The sequence below is a fragment of the Mizuhopecten yessoensis genome, unplaced genomic scaffold (assembly GCF_002113885.1).
Source record: "Mizuhopecten yessoensis strain PY_sf001 unplaced genomic scaffold, ASM211388v2 scaffold673, whole genome shotgun sequence".
Taxonomy (NCBI): domain Eukaryota; kingdom Metazoa; phylum Mollusca; class Bivalvia; order Pectinida; family Pectinidae; genus Mizuhopecten; species Mizuhopecten yessoensis.
Window position 1 is genome coordinate 69339 of NW_018403664.1, and position 22024 is coordinate 91362.

Consider the following 22024-nt stretch of genomic DNA (forward strand, 5'->3'; position numbering starts at 1 on the left):
TGTAGCACAACTAATGTATCCTTATATATGTGTTGTGTAGCTGTAGCACAACTAATGTATCCTTATATATGTGTTGTGTAGCTGTAGCACAACTAATGTATCATTTTATATGTGGTGTGTAGCTGTAGCACAACTAATGTATCCTTCTATAAGGGGTATGTAGCTGAAGCACTACTAATGTAACCTTTTATATGTATTGTGTAGCTGTAGCACAACTAATGTATCCTTATATATGTGGTGTGTAGCTGTAGCACAACTAATGTATCCTTATATATGTGGTGTAGCTGTAGCACAACTAATTTTATCCTTGTATATGTAGTGTGTAGCTGTAGCACAACTAATGTATCCTTATATATGTGGTGTGTAGCTGTAGCACAGCTAATGTATCCTTATATATGTGGTGCGTAGCTGTAGCACAACTAATGTATCCTTATATATGTGGTGTGTAGCTGTAGCACTGCTAATTTATCCTTATATATGTGGTGTGTAGCTGTAGCACAACTAATTCATCCTATATCTATGTAGTTTTTAGCTATAGCACTACTAATGTATCCTTATATATGTGTTGTGTAGCTGTAGCACAACCAATCTATTCTTAAATATGTGGTGTGTAGCTGTAGCACAACTAATATATCCTTATATATATATGGTGTGTAGCTGTAGCACAACTAATTTATCCTTATATATGTGGTTTGTAGCTGTAGCACCACTAATATATCCTTATATATGTGGTGTGTAGCTGTAGCACAACTAATGTATCCTTATATATGGTGTATGTAGCTGTAGCACAACTAATGTATCATTATATATGGGGTATGTAGCTGTAGCACAACTAATGTATCCTTATATATGAGGTATGTAGCTGTAGCACAACTAATGTATCCTTTGATATGTAGTGTGTAGCTGTAACACAACTAATGCATCCTTATATATGAGGTATATAGCTGTAGCAATACTAATGTATCCTTATATATGTGGTGTGTAGCTATAGCACTACTAATGTCTCCTTATATATGTGGTGTGTAGCTGTAGCACAACTAATATATCCTTATATATATATGGTGTGTAGCTGTAGCTCAACTAATTTATCCTTATATATGTGGTTTGTAGCTGTAGCAACACTAATATATCCTTATATATGTGGTGTGTAGCTGTTGCACAACTAATGTATCCTTATATATGTGATGTGTAGCTGTAGCACAACTAATGTATCATTATATATGGGGTATGTAGCTGTAGCACAAATAATGTATCCTTATATATGGGGTATGTGGCTGTAGCACAACTAATGTATCCTTATATATGGGGTATGTAGCTGTAGCACAACTAATGTATCCTTTTATATGTAGTGTGTAGCTGTAACACAACTAATGTATCCTTATATATGAGGTATATAGCTGTAGCACTACTAATGTATCCTTATATATGTGGTGTGTAGCTGTAGCACAACTAATGTATCCTTATATATGTGGTGTGTAGCTCTAGCACAACTAATCTATCCTTATATATGTAGAGTGTAGCTGTAGCACTACTGATATATCCCAAATACATCAAGTGAGTAGCTGTTCTGGTTTAGTTGTGTTTAACGTCCTATTAACAGTTAAGGTCATTAAAAGGCGTATGGTTAGCTGTAACACCACTAGTCTATCCTAATATAAATTTTATATCTATACATTGTAAAGCGCTTTAGATTGACTTATTCTAGCTAGATGGAGCACTCTATCAAATGTTATATATGTTTACTTTATATGTTCGCTTTAGATGCAACATATCAACGTATTATTTCTGGAATATATCTCAGGATTGTTTGTAATTTACCGAGTGTATTACACTGGGATGACCGCATATATAGTATAACAGTAAAATAGTAAAAAAGGAATATCCATATTAAATTCCGCAGACGTTTTTCATTGGAAGAACGGTCAGCAAAGTATGTTTTATCTATAGGAAAATACTTCTATCGAATTCATATGCAGTTTCCGGTAAGGCCGCGTTATTAGATTTTGAGCTGTACACTCGCTGGAAATGATCGGTAATTGGTTTTAACGACTCATCGTGTAAAATATGCAAATTATCTATCAACGGACCAAGAATCGATGAAACCCTAACTCACACCGGAAAATATTATTATCAGGTACATGTAACCTCATTACTCGACATAATCCATCTTTAACAGAGAGTACACTTTGCTGTTTACTAAATGAAAGAGATGATTAAATCAGTGTGTAATGGCAAGTAAACGCGTTATGAACGTCAACGGGAATATGTGATATGCCTAAATAGAAAAGGCAAATATATATTTGTGTTGACTGCGTTAGGATAATTATTTCTCCCGTCATTCACAGTTGTGTCTCCCGTTTAACCCGGGAAAGATAAGCTTGTCACCCAAAAGTTAATGATGATATCAATACCCCACATGTGTTTTTATTAACAAACATGGCAGACTATCGCCGGTGGAGTTGTGACTGAAAATATAGGATGGGAGAAAAGTAATCATCCCCTTTCTTGTGGGGGAACAGAGAAATAACCAACCCGCGGCGTGATTTGTTTGGTTGTCTAACCCGAGGCTCTGCCAAAAAAGCATCGCCCCTCGGGTTGGATATTTTTCTGTCACACCCTCAAGGCAGGGGAAGATTCTATTATGCTCCCACCCTTTGTTGCTGTTATTAAAATGTAATATGATGTTGTTATATCATTTTGGATGCACCATATATTTGCTGTAGCCTTGATAGCCGCAGCTATCTCTATTGAGTAGTGGTAAGGTATATAGTATACACACTTTAAAAATGATTGAATTCGAGATAAACCCATACTCCTCCAAATTGTTAAATTCCTAATACAGAGTTGTTAAGCACCTACCGCAAAGGTTCAACAGAAATTTGGACGATTTAGATTTCCAACTCTTTGCCCCAGCTGTATGATGCAGCTCACTGTATCTATTGCCAAATTTAAAAGGTGCCATCACTTGTGTGTCCGTTACGATGACCTGGCCAGAGTTGAGCCCAGAAAGGCACATGAATAAGACATCATATTAATCTAAGCGCATAAAAGTTATAGAAAGCTGATGTTTCACACACACAAAAATCAGAAGTTCTCTTTCAATACCCATTTGTCATGTCGATATAACCATTCGTATGATCAAAAAGAACAGACAAATATCTGCAAAACAAAAGTATTGAATATCAATAAAAATAACTGTAAAGTTTGGCCGAATTTATTAATTCTGAGATAACTTATCAGTATTTTCATGTGACCTTGTGGAAAAAATAAATCTCGCTACTTCGTATGAAACTGTAAAATGTGATTGTTCTATCTTATTAGGTTTTGTAATGTGTTTGATAAGCAAATATCTAATATCAAACGATGAGATCGAAAAGTATTAAACTTGATAACAGGGTGTCACATTTCTAATACATTATGTTAGATGTTTTCTGTACACTTTCTGTGTTGTTAAGTGTTTTGTGGCAGGTTTGCTGTTTATTATAGAAAATATTTAAAAAAAACTCAATATGTAATACGGAGCTGTAATAATGGCTGAACAAAATAACATAGTGGTATGAAAAAGGTTTCATGTATTATCTTGATAATTTGTTCTACATTTGTATATTCTTCTGTTTTTCCTTTGTAATAAAATTAAATTCTCAGTTAAATCATAAGCAAGGTTTAAAGTGTTAACTATTTGTGATAAATGAAATAGTTTATTTCTACACAACGGTCGTGGAAATTTAACGTACAAATGTACAGTCAAAAAGTAATTGGAATAAGTTCCAAAATTATTTCTTCTTGAACTCTCTGTGAAACGTTCGCTTTGAACTGTTAGTAGGAATGATTGTGACAGTGCGGCTATTAAAGCTGACAGTGTGTTCTTACTTTTATCCTGTGAATGACGTACAGAAGGTGATACTTAATCAGGAGAAAGTGGTTTGTTGATAACCAGGTATAGTAAATACCCGCCAACATCCGCCAATACAGCATGTCCACTACCCAGCATGGTCAACATAGCATGCTTTTGTTTTTTCTTCATTTACATTCAAATAATGTGAATATAGCGTACATTTTCATATGTGATTTAGGGGGTTTAGGGTTTTGATTGGGATGTTTTAAATGATATGAATATGAGATATGTATGTGTGAAAAAAAGGAAACTGAAATGTGTAGGGAAAACGAGAGGGATACTCATCTTTATTAACGACCAGCATGGTCTGTTGTCTACAATAAACTTTCATTGATACGAAAAAAATACGTATAATCGACGTTAAAGTACAACACTATTACCATACAGCAACAGTTTCATACTGAAGGACATTTTTTAACAAGCTTTAACAAATTGTTGTAAAGCAAGTTAAGCTTACTCACATTTACAGGACAGCGACCAAAAGGACAACAGCAGGTACCCGTCAATCTAATGGTATCTCCGCCCAGGACCACAGCACAGTGATCTGAGTGGATAGCAAGCTGGATGCTGAAATGGACACGCACATATATCAACATGGAGCTGATTAGATGCAGAGATAGATTATCTGATTTTCAATCCAGACCAGCACGTTAGGTGAAGGGAGATGTGTGTTCAGTATTATCAACTTTGTGTGTGTAGATTGTTGTGAATAGCCAGAAAAGCATTGCAGATCACACTGCCATCTCCCGATTACAGTGCAGACATTCGATCACATAGCAGGAATTCCTAAGAAGATTTTAGTACGGTCTTTTATCTAATACCAATTTTAGTATTTATTGCACTTTATTTTAAAATCAAAGTGAGGGGAGTGAACCCCGAAGAGGTCACCAGACAAAAGACGCTGTTTAACCACTTGGTCAAGGACTCATCGTTAAGTAAGTATAGTGTACTTTCTTATCATCAATTATTGTACAGACGCACTATTTTACAGCAATGCAGGTGATATTTGACCTAATACATAATACAATGCTTACTGTCCCCATAAGATGTTTCTTTCTGAATGTATTTAACGCTATGGTAATGGTAGATGTATATTTTCAGAATTATAATTCAATAAAATCAGATTTAAAATTCAATAAAATCAGATTTAAAATTCAATAAAATCAGATTTATAATTCAATAAAACATGCAATCCTTGCTGATATACTAGACCCGTCTTAATACCAGAAGTGGTGGAATATCAGTATTTTTGTGTAACACCTGTATAACCTTATCATTGAACATGCCAGTACATTAACTATGACAAGAGACAAATTGACCTAAATTCAGTAACCTTTCTTCGGATGATGGAATTGTTTTGGCTGCCTGCATCAACCGAATTTAGATTTTTAAGGAATGCTTCCTTATCCTTTATTATTATATTCCAAACACGTCCGTTCAGTGAGACCACACCAGACCGATCTCGTACAGTAATACACAGACTATAAGTTTGACCATATATTCAGTGTTTATCTATACAGTTGTATATTTGGGGGTTTTAAATGTAGATACATGTATGATGCCAACATATACTGTGCATCTGGTCACGTAATATCGATTGCAGCGAAGACAATGTTTAGACATTGGTCAATTTATAGGAACTTTTTCTGTCTCTAAGGAATTTTAGAACTTTCCGTTCGAATAAGACTATTACTCAGAGCGGTAAATTTATTTCATGAACGTTTTGACATCACTATCACTTGGTAGTTCCACGGCATTTTTGATTTTGCCATGCGTTCCTTATTGGTTGTTCATTTCAAGTTAAAAAAAACAACACACAAACCGTGCTCCATGATTCCAAATTTTCTTTGCGATTCGTGTTTTTATTTATTTATTTAAATCTGAGCGCTTTTTATTGACCAAAACTCATGTGTAAATTAATGAAACTTAATAATCGGCTATGATTTTTGCCTGGTTTTGTGAATTGGGAGGGTAAAAATGACACAATTTACATTAAACCGCGGACCCCACTATAATATTAACATATTAAGATTTTAAACTGAGATCCTTATTTTTGTATCATTATTTTGGTGTTTCATTGTAAAAACATATGAAAAAATATTGACAGAGCTTGGTTATTCCAGCTTGTATAAATGATGGCGTCACAAAAAAACGCATTACAACATGCACGAATAGGAACATTTTCTCTCATGTGTATGGTTTATGGCGTCACAAAACCTCACCAACATGTATTGTTACATATGTAATTACGTCACAAAACCGTACCAATATTTTCAAATAAGCATGAATTCTTCCACATGCTTTGTTTACAAAGTCCTGTAATTTTGCCACATTCCACACGATAGTTTCATCCATTATGTCGCCAATGCTATGAAACGGAACAATGATATTGACTACAACACATTGCTGTCTGTAAATGAAATGAAATGAATGTTGTAATTAATTTATACTTGGAAGTCAATATATAACTAACGAAGAAAAAACAAAATGATAAAATAATATTTACATTTGCTCTGCATTGCCACTATATAACACTACCAAGGCCAGTTCCGTGTTATGAGACCTTAACATAGGCGTAGTGATATCTCGACGTGATCGACTAACTACCGGAGAGCTATTCCCCTCCGCACTTTCAAACGGATAAGCAAACAAACTCACTATGATTCAATAATATTCACCGTTTTATGTAAGTCTATTATATAATGGTAATTGAATATTAATGCAGTGTGTATATGCTCCCTATCGTTAGGCGAAATGTCATGACATGAAATTACACAATTTCGTCAAATGTGTCACAGGTAAATAATACAAATCGCTCACTCAGTCATAGCTTGACAAAGGGACCAGCTGGTCTTGGAACGTTGCGACACGTTTAAATCGTGCATTGTTTGCGTAAAAAGTAAAACTTTAATACAACATGAGAGAGAGTGTGTGATGTCAAATATACCGGAAGGACGTCATGAAGCACAGAAACAGGAAGTGCACCCAGTAATGCCGGACAGGCGGAATTTCCTGCACCGCAAGTCGCTCCCGTCAAAATGTCTACTATCAAACCCAGAAAGCGTGATGGCTACCAGGGACGTATGGTGAAGTAACGATCTCAGAAGATATTATTTTCTTTCTGTAATTGGTGTCAGAATGTTCTATATTTACTTTTATTCAATATCGACAATTTGATATGTGCGCGTTTAGGCAAAGCAATAGATTGATTTTATAAATAGCTCCGGAAAGGTCGTTATCTGTCTACGTCCGTATTCAAATTGATATTTCTAGATTGCGTGTCTAAAAATAGCCACAAATGTAAATTAAAAAGAAGATAAAATAATTTTGAAAATAAGATTAGCTCAATTTTTTTATAGTGAGTTATAGCTTAACATCGAAATAATGTTTATCTTTCAAAAAGAAGTCAACGGCTCTGAGGTATAAAAGATGGCTAGCGCTGTTTGGATACAGTGTTACCATGACATTATGTTAGCTAATAACCGAGAAATAGTTTCTCCGCGTGTGTATACAGACTCACAATGACATCAGATGTTAAATGGAATATAATTACATCGCGTAAACTTCAGCGGCTCAGTTACTGCTACACTAGTAAATAAGGGCATTAGGTTTAATTGGAATTGATTAAAAGATAACGTGTTAATAAAGAGTCACTGTAAATATCATGTGTTAATTGAGGTTCCCACCCATTTACGCAAATAACGCCTTTTCCTTTGCAGAAGCTTATGTCATTTTTTCCATGTTTATTTTTCGGGAATTAATATTCTTACAAATATGGCCTAATCCATATGAAATACCGACATATTTCGTTCCCGCTTAACTTCGTCTAAAAGATTTTAGTAACACTATTTCGCAATAAAAATAAATAAAATTGATGGAAATTAAATATTGAGGCTACCAAATGTCTTGATTAGTCGTAGATTCAAACCAATCATTTGGATACCGTAGTATTGATAATTTCAAATCATCACAAACAAACCTTAACTGATATACTAATGATATCCCTAGAACAACCGAGTTGTAAATATAAGAATTGCCACAGCTTGTAAGCACAGACTAACTCAGCTTACAAAGTTTATGTGGAAACATGGATTAAAACCATTGAGTAATCAGAAAAGAAAAAAACAGGTAAACACATAAACGATAAAAAATATATCGCACGAAAACTTGGGTACCCAGGCGGATAAAGTTACCGACTCCGACACCCGATATATATATATATGATGTCGTAAACGTTATCTTCTCCGAAAAGAGATTCACACAAAAAAATGTGCACGAATGTTCCTAATCTCGATAAACTTTGCAGTGTTTTGCATGAATTCTGTTTGATGCAATGATATTAAACAGGTTATCTTTTCATCTGACCGGACAAGACAGACTCAAATCGTGTCCTTTATGTTAGCTCCTTATTCAAGCCACAAAGTAACTTTCAATATATTTAAATGAATAATATTTTGTAGGAAGTTTGCTTAAGTATTAAGCTGTCAGGACCTAATAATTTGATACTTATTCACTTCTTCTAATCCTTCGCTAGAATCAGCGAGTTACATAACAAGTGGATCGAACATCTCATCCTAGTCTGAATACGAGAACCGTGTTAAGAATATGGGTCCTGGTTTTAACTGAACGACGAAGGCTACTCAGGCTGGTACAGTAACTATTCAGTTCACATGTTCCAAAAGATAATATATTTGTGTCGTTCAGTTTTCTATAAAGTGACCAATATACAGATAGGATTACGATATCAATTATGTTTACATACATGTAACGTTGAAATTACAGCACGTTACACGACGGAAATAAAGCTGAACATCTGCATTTGTAGTACTGGTTTATTGCTTTCACATATACATGGTAAGTTACATACTTGATGTGTCATACTGCTATGCTTATCTCTCAGAAATACTGTACTGTTGACCTAGATCTGACACAATCTGATACCTACCACAGAGAACGTGTACGTTATAAATTGATCCGGCATAATTTTTCGCAAATACGATATCCTACAATCCTTGCTCTGTCGATATTCCTTGATATCTATCACACAGAAAGGTCATGTTACAGGCCCAGATTAAACAACCAATTACATCATAATCGTATGGAGCTACAGAATATTGCTTCAAATGGTTATCAACCGCCAAGCCGGAACAAGCCACAACGTACCACACATCATCGGAACAGCTAATGTATCCCAGGCATAATACAAAAACCAAGGCCAAATATATACATAATGTATATGCCAATTTATGTAATTAATCACCATGTGAAGTTGCTACAACACGATTGAACCAATGATTTGGCTGATGGACGGCTACATGTATGCCCTTTTATTCTGGAAACAATACATCTCATCCGGTTACACTAATACAATGTAAAACTTAATCAGAGCCATGATTCAACTGGAAAAAAAGAAAGTACAAATGTCTCAAAAATTCATTGTGGGCAGTAGACGCATATCCTTCTGGAACGCCTGGTCTTATTCTTCTTGCACTTTTTCTTGGTTTTCGTTTACTTCAAGTTTTCCTTTGTTCATATTTTCCCCTAGACATATCGATTTTGATTTAAAGTTCTGTTGTGGTTTATTTTTTAAGCTTTTTTTGTTTTGTTTCGTTTGTGCATTTCTTTGGGCAATGTTTCAGCTATTTCACAGTCGGACCATTTTTAGTTTAGTTTACATAAAAAAATATATAATCATTTACCATATTTATTTTCAGTATATTGAATGGATGTCAGGGAAATAGCTATTCTGTTATCCCGCAAATAGCTACACTGTAATTATTTTTTGCAATAAAATATGTTTTATTATCAATGATATTCTATATCCTTTCAGTGTGTGTGAAATGATTAACGTCAGGCATCGGCAGAATCGGGTTTCTTTATCTATGTTCTGTCTTTATAGGAAATTGAAAACAAATCTTAATGAATTTGCTGATCACTTTCCAATCTGCATCTATTCACTATTTTTTAAAATTATTTCAATAATCAAGTGTGATGATAGATTGATAGAATGATGATGTTGATGATGTTGATGATGATAGGATGATGTTGATGATGATGATGATGATGATGATGATGATGATGATGATGATGATGATGATGATGGATTAATAGAATGTTGATGATGATGATGATGATGATGATGATGATGATGATGATGATGATGATGATGATGATGCTAGGATGATGATAGATTGATGATGTTGTTGATGATGATGATGTATTAAGATGATAATGGTGTATTACTATTGATGATGATTGACAAGGCTGATGATGATATTCAGTCACGATGAGGATGATGATGATGAAAGATATGACGATGCAAGAGACAAACCATGCAAATAGGAATTGTATGTATGTGGGTGTATGTGTGTGTTTATGTATTTATGTAATAAAAATGTCTTTAAAAATAAACAAATTATAAAAAAAAAAAGTGTGACTTGGCCTGTTTACGTCTAACCATTATACACTGTGTGGTACTGTCATTTCTGTATGGATGGGTCAGTACATACTGTGTGGTTATCCTTTCTGTAGGGAGGGGCCAGTGCATACTGTGTGGTTCTGTCCTTTCTGTAAGGATGGGCCAGTACATACGGTGTGGTTCTATCCTTTCTGTATGGATGGGCCAGTACATACTGTGTGGCTCTATCCTTTCTGTATGGAGGGGCCAGTACATACTGTGCGGTTCTATCCTTTCTGTAGGGATGGGTCAGTACATACTGCGTGGTTCTATCCTTTCTGTAGGGAGGGGCCAGTACATACTGTGTGGTTCTGTCCTTTCTGTATGGATGGGCCAGTACATACTGTGTGGCTATATCCTTTCTGTATGGAGGGGCCAGTACATACTGTGCGGTTCTGTCCTTTCTGTAGGGATGGGTCAGTACATACTGCGTGGCTCTATCCTTTCTGTAGGGAGGGACCAGTACATACTGTGTGGTTATCCTTTCTGTAGGGAGGGGCCAGTACATACAGTGTGGTTCTGTCCTTTCTGTATCGATGGGTCAGTACATACTGCGTGGTTCTATCCTTTCTGTAGGGAGGGACCAGTACATACTGTGTGGTTCTGTCCTTTCTGTAGGGATGGGTCAGTACATACTGCGTGGCAAACCTTTCTGTAGGGAGGGGCCAGTACATACTGTGTGGTTCTGTCCTTTCTGTAGGGATGGGTCAGTGCATACTGCGTGGTTCTATCCTTTCTGTAGGGAGGGACCAGTACATACAGTGTGGTTCTGTCCTTTCTGTAGGGATGGGCCAGTACATACTGTGTGGTTCTGTCCTTTCTGTAGGGAGGGACCAGTAAATACTGTGTGGTTCTGTCCTTTCTGTATGGGTGGGCCAGTACATACGTACATACTGTGTGGTTCTGTCCTTTCTGTATGGGTGGGCCAGTACATACGTACATACTGTGTGGTTCTGTCCTTTCTGTAGGGAGGGACCAGTACATACTGTGTGGTTCTGTCCTTTCTGTATGGGTGGGCCAGTACATACAGTGTGGTTCTGTCCTTTCTGTAGGGATGGGTCAGAACATACTGTGTGGTTCTATCCTTTCTGTATAGATGGGCCAGTACATACTGCGTGGTTCTATCCTTTCTGTAGGGAGGGACCAGTACATACAGTGTGGTTCTGTCCTTTCTGTAGGGAGGGACCAGTACATACAGTGTGGTTCTGTCCTTTCTGTAGGGAGGGGCCAGTACATACTGTGTGGCTCTATCCTTTCTTTAGGGAGGGGCCAGTACATACTGCGTCGTTCTATCCTTTCTGTAGGGAGGGACCAGTACATACTGTGTGGTTCTATCCTTTCTGTAGGGAGGGACCAGTGCATACTGCGTGGTTCTATCCTTTCTGTAGGGAGGGACCAGTACATACTGTGTGGTTATCCTTTCTGTATGGATGGGCCAGAACATACAGTGTGGTTCTATCCTTTCTGTAGGGAGGGGCCAGTACATACTGTGTGGTTCTATCCTTTCTGTAGGGAGGGACCAGTACATACTGTGCGGTTCTGTCTTTTCTGTAGGGATGGGTCAGTACATACGGTGTGGTTCTATCATTTCTGTATGGATGGGCCAGTACATACGGTGTGGTTCTATCCTTTCTGTAGGGATGGGTCAGTACATACTGCGTGGCAAACCTTTCTGTATGGATGGGCCAGTACATACGGTGTGGTTCTATCCTTTCTGTAGGGAGGGGCCAGTACATACTGTGTGGCTCTATCCTTTCTTTAGGGATGGGTCAGTACATACTGCATGGTTCTATCCTTTCTGTAGGGAGGGGCCAGTACCTACTGTGTGGTTATCCTTTCTGTAGGGAGGGGCCAGTACATACTGTGTGGTTATCCTTTCTGTAGGGATGGGCCAGTACATACTGTGTGGCTCTATCCTTTCTGTAAGGATGGGTCAGTACATACTGTATGGCTCTATCTTTTCTTTAGGGATGGGTCAGTACATACTGCGTGGCTCTATCCTTTCTGTAGGGAGGGGCCAGTACATACTGTGTGGTTCTGTCCTTTCTGTATGGATGGGCCAGTACATGCAGTGTGGTTCTGTCCTTTCTGTATGGGTGGGTCAGTACATACGGTGTGGTTAGGGAGGGGCCAGTATGATGGGCCAGTACATACTGTGTGGTTCTATCCTTTCGTTAGGGATGGGTCAGTACATACTGTGTGGTCCAGTACATACGGTGTGGTTCTATCCTTTCTGTAGGGAGGGGCCAGTACATACTGTGTGGTGCTGTCCTTTCTGTGAGGATGGGCCAGTACATACTGTGTGGTTCTATCCTTTCGTTAGGGATGGGTCAGTACATACTGTGTGGTTCTGTCCTTTCTGTAAGGATGGGTCAGTACATACTGTGTGGTTCTATCCTTTCGTTAGGGATGGGCCAGTACATACTGTGTGGTTCTATCCTTTCTGTATAGATGGGCCAGTACATACTGTGTGGTTCTATCCTTTCGTTAGGGATGGGTCAGTACATACTGTGTGGTTCTATCTGTAGGGAGGGGCCAGTACATACTGTGTGGCTCTATCCTTTCTTTAGGGATGGGTCAGTACATACTGCGTGGTTCTATTCTTTCTGTATGGATAGGCCAGTACATACGGTGTGGTTCTATCCTTTCTGTAGGGAGGGGCCAGTAAATACTGTGGGCCTGCCCTGCAGGTAGGGCGTAAGAATTGTACCTGCTGCACAAAATTGCATGATCGTAAGAGGCGACTAAATTTGGGAGCTTATCTCTTCTCTCCTTTCTAAATAACTTTCTTTTTCCTAATATCTCCCTTGACAATGCCTCACCTTTGGCCATTTGTTGAGCGTTCGCCCATGTGAGGAAGGCTTTGGGTTCTGTCCCCTGGCCGAGACATACCAAAAGTCTTTAAAAATGGTAGTTTATACTCCTGCTTAATGCTCAGCAAATTAGGAGTGGGACGACTGGTTCACCCGTTGTCAGTATAATGTGACCGGGTGGGGCGTCATGCTGAGTGTCTTCGGCAGTATGTTTCAGTGAGGTAGCACTATAAAGTCGGCATCAGTTCCGCGCTATCACAAGGAGACAAACACGAACATATCTCAGCCTCCCAAAATACACACACATTCACTACACGCAAGTACATACAGTGAGGTTCTGTCCTTTCTGTATAGATGGGCCAGTACATACTTTGTGGTTCTATCCTTTCTTTAGGGATGGATCAGTACATACTGCGTGGCAAACCTTTCTGTAGGGGGGGGCCAGTGCATACTGTGTGGTTCTAGCCTTTCTGTAGGGATAGGCCAGTACATACTGTGTGGTTCTATCCTTTCTGTAGGGATGGGCCAGTACATACTGTGTGGCTCTATCCTTTCTGTATGGGTGGGCCAGTACATACTGTGGGGTTATCCTTTCTGTAGGGAGGGGCCAGTACATACTGTGTGGTTCTGTCCTTTCTGTAGGGATGGGCCAGTACATACTGCATGGCTCTATCCTTTCTTTAGGGATGGGTCAGTACATACTGCGTGGCTCTATCCTTTCTGTAGGGAGGGGCCAGTACATACAATGTACTGTGTGGTTCTGTCCTTTCTGTATGGATGGGCCAGTACATACGGTGTGGTTCTGTCCTTTCTGTATGGGTGGGCCAGTACATACGGTGTGGTTCTGTCCTTTCTGTATTGATGGGCCAGTACATACTGTGTGGTTCTATCCTTTCTGTATAGATGGGCCAGTACATACGGTGTGGGTCTATCCTTTCTGTAGGGAGGGACCAGTACATACTGTGTGGTTCTGTCCTTTCTGTAAGGATGGGCCAGTACATACTGTGTGGTTCTATCCTTTCGTTAGGGATGGGTCAGTACATACTGTGTGGTTCTGTCCTTGCCGTATGGATTGGCCAGTACATACTGCGTGTCTATCCTTTCTTTAGTGATGGGTCAGTGCATACTGTGTGGCTCTATCCTTTCTGTATTGAGGGTCAGTACATACTGTGCGGTTCTGTCTTTTCTGTAGGGATGGGTCAGTTCATACTGTGTGGTTCTGTCCTTGCCGTATGGATGGGCCAGTACATACTGCGTGTCTATCCTTTCTTTAGGGATGGGTCAGTACATACTGTGTGGTTCTGTCATTGCCGTATGGATGGACCAGTACATACTGCGTGTCTATCCTTTCTTTAGGGATGGGTCAGTACATACTGCGTGGTTATGTCCTTTTTGTATGGATGGGCCAAACATACTTCTTGAAATAATGCGCCTTTCAAGACAAGTTTAAAATTGGTCATTGACTGATAGCTTTATCACCTACCAACTATATGATGTGGAAATCCTGGTGATTAATATAATGATACGTAAAAACTATGTTCAAATCAAATACTGGACTGAAAGGTGAGAAAAAATTGATTTCAAGTTAAATCGTAAAAGCTTGCAGGAGGCGTTAAGTAGCAATGGAAGGGGACTAATCTAACAATTAATGGTCATTTAAATACAGCGTGAAGCTGACGTTAAGTACACTTTATGCCACAAAGACATATCAAACGAGCAGAAAAACAGCTCATAATCGTCACAGCATTACCACAAAATGATTTGCACAAGAAAAGCAATGATGAAGTACATCATATACTTGAAATTATGATAAAATAGACTGGTTTATGTTATGGTCTATCCCTGATTACTCCCGACATTGCCGTGAGCACAAGGCCTTGTCATTTGGCATTTGCGACAAAAGTTGAAAGCATGATGGCCTGCTTGCAATACCATTAATATCATGTGACATTCGTGTGCTCACACCCTGTATCACACTGGCGAGTGTAGATCTGATTTATACTGGAATGAAGGCGTCATTGCGATGATGGATGTCACGTGCGTGGGAAGTAGAGTTCACATTTTTCATAGTCTTAATTAATTCTTTAAATCGCACTCAAGACAAGCATACCCTCATTTTCGTGTTGTAATAAACCTGTAACATATTCGTATGCATGCAGCCACATGGTTGTGTACAACAGGATGGCGTATGTATTTGTTGTACACGCAACTGTCATATGACCATCCTCCTTTGGAAAGTGTCCCTCTTAATTAGACAACTCGACAGGGCCAAGTACTCTGATCATTGTATTCTATATTTCTTTGATTGGAATCAAGCTAAGATGTATTTCATTGACAAAAATCTACCGGATAGAAGTACAGAAATGGTTTTGAAATTGAGGAGAGAAGATATTGAGCGAGGTCTTCCTATAGAGGTCAGAAGCTGCAGTTCCCCACGGTAAAAACGGCTGCCTTTGAGACAATGATTAGCATAGGGAATCGAAGGAATAACAAGCATTTTAATTTGATTATTACAGACACGGTATTATAGATGAAAACACTTGGGAATAAATGAGTATTTGTAAAAGCAACGTTACGTAATCCTTCATCATTGTATCAATACAAGCAGTAGTCTTGATCTCAGAAACTGAATGGTCATGCCACAGAAAGGTTTGTCAGAAGGAAATGTCGTCATTAAATTACTTTTTTTCTCGTAAATTGATAAACATGTTATAACACGTCTCGTAGTTTGTTAAGGTTCTAACGAAGGTGCAATTCTAGCTGTCAAACAATGTTCACTGGTATGAACACTAGCCCCGCCTCCACATTGGACGAGTGCTGCCACTGTTAGTTAATAAAAACCATTAATGTATAAACAATTACAATAATCTTCGCGACTACATCACTTAATATAATATTTATAGTACTTAAAGCTTTGCGATTGTATTAAAGTTAACGTGAATGTAATATTTTTTTATTTTTTTTATGAATACGTTCGGCTGCTAACGTATATTATGAATTTTACTGACATGACATTGGTAAATATAATTAACCTTTTTGGATTGGACAAACAAATTCAACGGTATAACCACGATACGTGTCGGAAATCTTGTTTTTACCGCTTCACATTGTGTATTCCTTCACTTTGTTGTTTTTTATTATTACAATGGCAGTTAATGTTGATATCAACACCATTTTGTCAGATATACCACATTTGTGTTACAGGATGTTGCTATTATTATTTGTTCATTAGACTGTATTTTTGTTATTGAACTGTTTAAGTCATTGGACTATATAGCCTATTTGCATTATTGGACATATTAATTGACATGTCTGTATTATTAGAATGTTTGGACTATATACGTTGTTGAACTTTAAATGTTATTGGAGTATATACATGTACCTTGTTGTTCTTTTGATATTATTGAACTATTTTCGCTGTTTAATTTTTAATATCATTCGACTTCTTGTGTTGTTTAGATTGTATTCTTAATGGACTTTATGTGTTGTTAAATCTTTGATATTATTGGAAAATATACGTTGCTGAACTTTGGATATTATTCAATTATTTTCGTTGTGTAACTGTGGATATTTTTGGGTTTAATGCGCTGTTAACTTTGAATATTTTTGGGTTTAATGCGCTGCTAACTTTGGATATTTTTAGACTATATGAATTGTTGAACTTTGAATAGTATTGGGCGATATGCGTTGTTAAACTTTTTTTAATAATATTTGACTATTTACGTTGCTTAACTTTTTTTTATATTATTTGTTGAACTTTGAATATCATTGGACTACTTGTGTCATTTGCACTGCTTATATTTTAGACTGTTTGTGTTGTTTGTAATGTCAAACTGTTTACATATATTCATTGAACCATTCTATTGACGTTTTGACGTTCTGTTTTAGCGAGTTTATTCTGAATTATAATGCTATTTCCTGTTATATTTCAGTCCACTGTTATGGCTTCGTGTATGTACCTACTCCTGACTCTGGCCATCATGCAAGGCTACAGCGTGGCTGCGTCCACAATGGAGAAGAAGTCAGACAACACTCAGTCAATAGCCCAAGCCTCATTTTATGACTACTGTAATGCTCTATGGTAAGTTCATTACAAACATACAAACTTTGAGATGAAATCAATGGCGTGAAATACATACATCTAAATAGGCCTACACTATTTGCCACTGGAATATTATTCTGTATATAAATGTATGTGACGGATGAAGAATATTTTTTAAACTCAAGAGTCGTCGGCATCATTACATGATTCATTTGGTATGTTCGGTGGTTCCAACTTGTTCTTACAGCGTAGTGTGGCGTATTGGATAGCGCTTGAGCCTTTCACTTAGATGGCCGGAATTTGATTCCCTAATCGTGAAACAAATATAGGTCACCTGCCGGACGACGCGGGTTGTCTCCGGGAACTCCGGTTCCTTAATTCCCACGTTAAAAATCTATGTGCAATTCCACCCGGGTCAATACGAGTGACTGATATCAATTGGAAAAATTAGAGTAATTTCTGTATCTTCAATAATGTTTATATATGTATATGTTCCTACGACTGTAACCTTTAACAGCTCAAAAAATGTGTCGATCGGATAAATACGATCCCACGCAAACTGAATCTTTTATATATATATATATATACTTGACATTGACTTAATGTGTTAAATACTATAATCCATATATCGTCTGATTAGTATGTTTCAGGAATAGTTTTCCTTTATTATCAGTAATGAGGTGATAAGTCCAGTTGACTTATGATGCATATGGATTTTACTTCGCTGTATGTGTATTCAACTTCCTCGTTATCAATGAAATTATCCCCTCATAATCTGAACAAAAGTTGAAAAAATGTTGTTTATATTTACAGTAATAATTAGTCCATTTAATATCTCCATCAATAATTGCAATTCATTCAGGCTTTAGCTAAACGCATTGCGTATCTACCCGAATATCAAAACGATTAATGTTTACACCACAATGAATGTATCAATAGCACGTTGAGATGTTCTCTCAAAAATGTACTTACATGTACAAATGTTTCAGAAGGCATATATCCTTAAACTGGTAGTTGTTATTCCCACCTTAACGCTTAGCGTTTGGGGGTAGACGGTAAAATGCGACTGGATGGAAAACTATGCTTTGTGTTGTTCGCATAGGATTGCTGTGATGAAGCACTATATAGTCGGCATCAGATCCGCGCTATCGAAAGGGGGCAAATATACTTAGTAACTCCTGCAGCAAATGACCATACATTGTACCAGGGAACTGCGGCATGAACTAGCCAAAGCTATTACATATTTGATAAGACACTAAACCCATAAACCTAACTTAAGGTTCATGTAAAGTCTGTTTTCAACAAAGTTACAAAAGGTCATAATTTCTTGAATTTTACCTCGATAGCCCTTATTTTGGTATCACTACGATCCTTAGGATATGAGTAAAAGTATGTATTAGCTTTCAGTTAAGTTCAGTTCGTTAATATTGTTTTAATTGCATTAATTACACGTTATGCAGGAAATAACATGTCTACAAAAAAACAGATTCGATTTGCAAGGAAATATCAGTCAAGATCTTCCTTAGACCTCATTTTAGGTAGTGGGATTGTTAAAAGTTAATGAAACTGCTCCAAATGACTGATAATCACAACTTCAAAGTCAAGTCATTAGTTAATTTCACCATAAAAAATCAGCCATATTGGAACTACTTTTTTAAAACTATGGAGGCCCATGTAGTGTAATACATGTACCAAACATCGAATTTTTCTAAAACCATCTTTTTAACCGAAAAATAATGCATGATATGTATGTTATGGTTTGAAACCCAGTGTCACCTTATTTTATGTCAACGGAATAGTAGGGTGGCGATTAAGTTATTAAGTATATTTGTAATTTTTAAATAAAAAGAAATACCAATTCTTTAATGACATTGACATAAATTCCATACATAAGATTTCAAGTTGAGGTATTGTGCTATCATTTTAGCGGTTGGATCATGTGTCAAATTTTAACTTGATCACCGTTCATCATTATTGAAGCTTTTGGAATAATCACATTTCTTCCAACGTAATCAAGACATTGGCATATTTACCAATTTACATATCCGTAAACACTATTCTCTGCAATACTTCGGCCAACTAAATCAGTCAAGTTTTACTTTCGCCATGGGCTACTCTGGTACGATTTGGGTGCTCCAGTACATCACACGCGAGTGTACAAACTTCATAATATTGCTTTACATGTAGATGCAGATGTGAAAAAAAGCTTAGATGTATTTTGCTTGGTGAGGAAGATACCACGACAACATCATCCCATCGGATATCACCATATCATAATTGTAGCTACCAATATTTGCAAACACACAATGATGGGGTAACTGTCAGGCAACCAAGTAATCCTGCAAATAGTCAATTCTGTAAACCTTATTTTGTCATCCCCTTCATAGAGATTTCTATACACTGCATCATCAAATCCATCATTCCTATAAAACTGAGTACTGTACAGTTGTAGATTGCCACTTTGTGTGATATGTCCTCTGGTGGAAAATGAGTCGTCACACAAATTTCATTCAATGTTGTTCGTGCATTTTCTAGAATAGACAATAACAAAGCTAGGTGTTAAAAAAAAGTATCTTGATATTTCGTAAAAACTTTTTAATATCCAGAAGAAATTTCACAAATGTATCTTAATGATGTGTCATGAAAAAACCGCGAGGCCATCGCAAGTGAAATGTCAATTCCCAAGTGTTTTGAATATTCACTTGTCATGGCCCTACATTCAATATACCATTCATTTTCTTTTACCTGGCAACATTTGGACCAGATGACAATGTTTTGGTATCTGGGTAGATAAATAAATCTAGTGCAATGATGTTTTACCTACAAGGAACTTCTGGATGAGGCTTCAATTCGTCGAGATGGTCTGTACGAGTTCAGTGCTACCATTGCTACACCTCCATGACCACACTACCAAAGGCAAGATGACAGGACGCAATATAAACATGCATTGAGGTTGACGAGCATCTATTCCCAGTACATTACATGCAGATGTAAACACTTTGGACTTTGTGGGTCTTTAGAGCTTCCTCCTCATATGTTCACGGCAATGTTGTTATTTGACATGTGCTTCTATGGTTTCAATTAATTGTGCTGCACACCTGTGTTATAAAATAAATTAAAAGTTATCATTAGTGTTAATTAATTGGTATTCAATATTTATAAAAAGAAATCACATTCAGATTCTTTGCAGACTAATCTCTTTTGACATAGCATAGTAATGGCGCCTTTTTGAGTGCTGCTTCACTGAAGTTCAATGCAGTAGACACTAATTTGACACATGTGCTTCTTCCATGCTTCCATAAATTGTTTACTTTTTATTGACACTTCAAACATTAATATAAATAATCGGTTTTCAAAAAAAATCCATTCAATTTCACAACAAAGAACATATGCATTGACCAAAATGTGCCAAAAACTTTTTGGTCAAACTATTTTTGCCTACATTTCGCATTTCCTGTTTGTGTCACTTGTCAAAATACAACACACACATCTCGTCTTACAAGGACATCGACTCAAGCAATACATTATCTATGTTTACTTTATGTAAATTACAAGTGTATTTTATCCCACAAACCATACTTACAACAAATAAACATTGTCGATCTTCAGCATCTCAGCGTTTTCTCCTCAGCTTCATGGTGTTGACGTCTGATGCACATTGCCGGAAGTGACGCCGCACAAACAGTCCGATCTTAGATATTATGATTTCTTTTTTCTGTAGTAATACTCCTACATTTGTGTAATTCAATTCGGAATCAACAGTATTTTATTATTTAAGAAATTATACTCTTGTTTTGATAACTATGACAGGAAGAATTGTCATTTTTGTAAATTAACTGCGGAGCGATATCGCCATGTCGTCTGGAACGTTAATCAAACGGAGAGGAAGAAAGTTGGTCTGAATATGGACAAAAGACCTGATTACGACCTGTGCTAGTTATTTATGGTTCATTCGATGTCAACGCAGTCTATTTCGTGTCATTTGGTGTTTTATGGACGCACCGATCGCTTGTGATTGTGACGGAAATAATCACCATTTTTTGACAGCAAAAATAATAAAAATGGCGGCCTCCATTGGACAACACGATGACTTTCGATTTAACCTAAATCCATCTATGGAGGTTTAAACATAATTTAGTTCATAGGAGTACATCACTGTATATAATATCTTATTTTTGCCAAAGTTTCAATTCTCAAACATGAATAGGTTATGAGTTCTAATTTTTCCCTCAAATAGTGGCAAAATATTCACCAGTCACTCATCTATATTTCAAATAACACTATTTATTAAGAGCGTGGCAACCGTTCAATCATGGCTATAGGGGGTTTGAATTAATAACTTCTAATATTGAAAACGACAATTCAGCACAGCTTGTAATAAATGTAATATTTACACATGAAATAAAGGGACCTGAAGGTCAATTATTAGTGTTTACATGAACCTTAACAAACGATAAATGCAGCCGCAGCGTTTTATCTTCCTGAGTGTGTGGTTACGCTGCAGTGAGGAATTGTGGCTATAAGGTAACAGACTCTTGTTGGTGATGTAGACTGCAAAAAGTGTAATAACGTCACTATACCATACATGTTTAATAACACAATGTGACGTCACAAATAACAATGAAATGACGTCATAATTCAAAGTGAAAGATAAAATGCCGTATTTTTATTTATTTTTCCTGTAAATTGTCGAAATATGGAAACTTGATTGACACTTTGTTAAGATCAACCAAAATTTCAAGGAGACGTATATTCATACTGTTTTCAAATTCATCATGCGTTTGTCACGAATATATTGAATTGGGGTCAATGTGACG

The 22024-nt window shown here is 37.1% G+C and overlaps 1 long non-coding RNA gene across 1 annotated transcript in view; it reads left to right on the forward strand.

Annotated features, from left to right (window-relative positions):
• The first annotated feature begins 4467 nt into the window (after positions 1 to 4467).
• The window catches only part of LOC110451569, a 33443-nt gene continuing 15886 nt past the window's right edge, over positions 4468 to 22024 (forward strand). Inside the window, exons 1-2 of the long non-coding RNA XR_002463093.1 lie at positions 4468 to 4830; positions 17098 to 17246. This is a non-coding gene — a long non-coding RNA (uncharacterized LOC110451569). The remainder of the gene's footprint in view (positions 4831 to 17097; positions 17247 to 22024) is intronic.